Source organism: Triticum dicoccoides, chromosome 7B (assembly GCF_002162155.2).
Source record: "Triticum dicoccoides isolate Atlit2015 ecotype Zavitan chromosome 7B, WEW_v2.0, whole genome shotgun sequence".
Taxonomy (NCBI): domain Eukaryota; kingdom Viridiplantae; phylum Streptophyta; class Magnoliopsida; order Poales; family Poaceae; genus Triticum; species Triticum dicoccoides.
Genome location: NC_041393.1, coordinates 758,604,063 through 758,607,141, shown reverse-complemented (window position 1 = coordinate 758,607,141; position 3,079 = coordinate 758,604,063).

Genomic DNA, 3,079 nt, shown 5'->3' with positions numbered 1-3,079 from the left:
ATAGTGCGATGGTTTTGGTATCCGCCCCCGTCGGCCCTCGTCCTGTCTATGATTCAGGTGTGGTATATATTATCTTTTCATAACTATTGGTTCATTTATTATTTATGACAATTATGTCGACCAACGTGACATAGATTTTATTTATCTAGGAGGTTGTTGAACCGGAAATTCCAACCGACCCTATTGTCGAGAGGTTAAATTTAGTTGAAGAAGAAAACAATTTGTTGAAGGAAAAAATTAGAAAAATTGAAGAGGAGAAGATGATATTGGAGTTGCATGTTGCAGATGTCGTCGATGATCACAAGATCAAGATGGATGCAATGCGCTTGAAGATTAGAAAGATTAGAAAATATGCCATTCATACCGATGCTTGGTATCATTATGCCGTTGGATCAGTTGTTACATTGGTTGCGATTATGATCGCATTTGTTTTCGCATTGAAATGTTTTACATAGTTTCAGTGTATGGTTTAATTAATTTAGATGCTCTGCAGAGCTTTATGTTGTTAGATAAGAACTATGTATGTACTTTGGTTTTAATGTGATGATGAACTTTTATTAATTTGGTCACTTAATTATCTATTCATGATGTTCTGTAATGATTTTTGACACACTTAATTATATATAATGCACGCAGATGAACCTGCAATGGATGTACGGTTCAAGACACACCTCCGAGTACATTAAGGGCGTGCATGATTTTCTCGAAGTGGCTGAGGCAAACAAGCAGAATAGTTTTATGTGTTGTCCATGCCCTATATGTGGGAATACGAAGTCTTACTCTGACCGGAAAATCCTCCACACCCACCTGCTTTACAAGGGTTTCATGCCACACTATAATGTTTGGATGAGGCACGGAGAAATAGGGGTTATGATGGAAGACGGCGAAGAAGAAGAGTACGATGACAACTATGTGCCCCCTGAATACGGTGATGCTACTGAAGATTAAGAGGAACCAGACGATGTGCACGATGATGCTACAACGGGCGAAGCTGCTGAAGATCAAGAGGAACCAGACGATGTGCACGATGATGGTACAACGGGCGAAGCTGCTGAAGATCAAGAGGAACCAGACGATGTGCCCGATGATGATGGTCTCCGCCGGGTCATTGTCGATGCAAGGACGCAATGCGAAAGTCAAAAGGAGAAGCTGAAGTTCGATCGCATGTTAGAGGACCACAAAAAAGGATTGTACCCCAATTGCGAAGATGGCAACACAAAGCTCGGTACCGTACTGGAATTGCTGCAGTGGAAGGCAGAGAATGCTGTGCCTGACAAAGGATTTGAGAAGCTACTGAAAATATTGAAGAAGAAGCTTCCAAAGGATAACGAATTGCCCGACAGTACATACGCAGCAAAGAAGGTCGTATGCCCTCTAGGATTGGAGGTGCAGAAGATACATGCATGCCCTAATGACTGCATCCTCTTCCACGGTGCGTACAAGGATCTGAACGCATACCCGGTATGTGGTGCATTACGGTATAAGATCAGACGAGATGACCCTGGTGATGTTGACGGCGAGCCCCCCAGGAAGAGGGTTCCTGCGAAGGTGATGTGGTATGCTCCTATAATACCACGGTTGAAACGTCTGTTCATAAATGGAGAGCATGCCAAGTTGATGCGATGGCACAGTGAGGACCGTAAGAAAGACGGGAAGTTGAGAGCACCCGCTGACGGGTCGCAGTGGAGAAAAATCGAGAGAAAGTACTGGGATGAGTTTGCAAGTGAGCCAAGGAACGTATGGTTTGCTTTAAGCGCGGATGGCATTAATCCTTTCAGGGAGCAGAGCAGCAATCACAACACCTGTCCCGTGACTCTATGTATGTATAACCTTCCTCCTTGGATGTGCATGAAGCGGAAGTTCATTATGATGCCAGTTCTCATCCAAGGCCCTAAGCAACCCGGCAACGACACTGATGTGTACCTAAGGCCATTAGTTGAAAAACTTTTATAGCTGTGGAATGGAAACGGTGTACGTACGTGGGATGAACACAAACATGAGGAATTTAACCTAAAGGCGTTGTTGTTCGTGACCATCAACGATTGGCCCGCTCTCAGTAACCTTTCAGGACAGACAAACAAGGGATACCACGCATGCACGCACTGTTTACTTGACACCGATAGTATATACCTGGCAAGCTGCAGGAAGAATGTGTACCTGGGCCATCATCGATTTCTTCCGACCAACCATCAATGTCGAAAGAAAGGCAAGCATTTCAAAGGCGAGGCAGATCACCGGAAGAAGCCCGCCATGCGTACCGGTGATCACGTACTTGCTATGGTCAATGATTTACACGTAATCTTTGGAAAGGGTCCCGGCGCACTAGCTGTTCCGAGTGACGCTGGGGGACACGCACCCATGTGGAAGAAGAAATCTATATTTTGGGACCTACCCTACTGGAAAGACCTAGAGGTCCGCTCTTCGATCGACGTGGTGCACGTGATGAAGAACCTTTGCGTGAATCTGCTAGGATTCTTGGGTGTGTATGGGAAGATAAAAGATACAGCTGAGGCACGGGAGGACCTACAACGTTTGCACGAAAAAGACGACATGCCTCCAAAGTAGTATGAAGGTCCTGCCAGCTATGCTCTTACCAAAGAAGAGAAGGAAATCTTTTTTGAATGCCTGCTTAGTATGAAGGTCCCGACTGGCTTCTCGTCTAATATAAAAGGAATAATAAATATGGAAGACAAAAAGTTTCAGAACCTAAAGTCTCATGACTGCCACGTGATTATGACGCAACTGCTTCCGGTTGCATTGAGGGCTTCTACCGAAAAACGTCCGATTAGCCATTGTGAAGCTATGTGCATTCCTCAATGCAATCTCTCAGAAGGTGATCGATCCAGAAATCATACCAAGGCTAAGGAGTGATGTGGTGCAATGTCTTGTCAGTTTCGAGCTGGTGTTCCCACCATCCTTCTTCAATATCATGACGCACGTCCTAGTTCATCTAGTTGACGAGATTGTCATTCTGGGCCCCGTATTTCTACACAATATGTACCCTTTTGAGAGGTTCATGGGAGTCCTAAAGAAATATGTCCGTAACCGCGCTAGGCCAGAAGGAAGCATCTTCATGGGC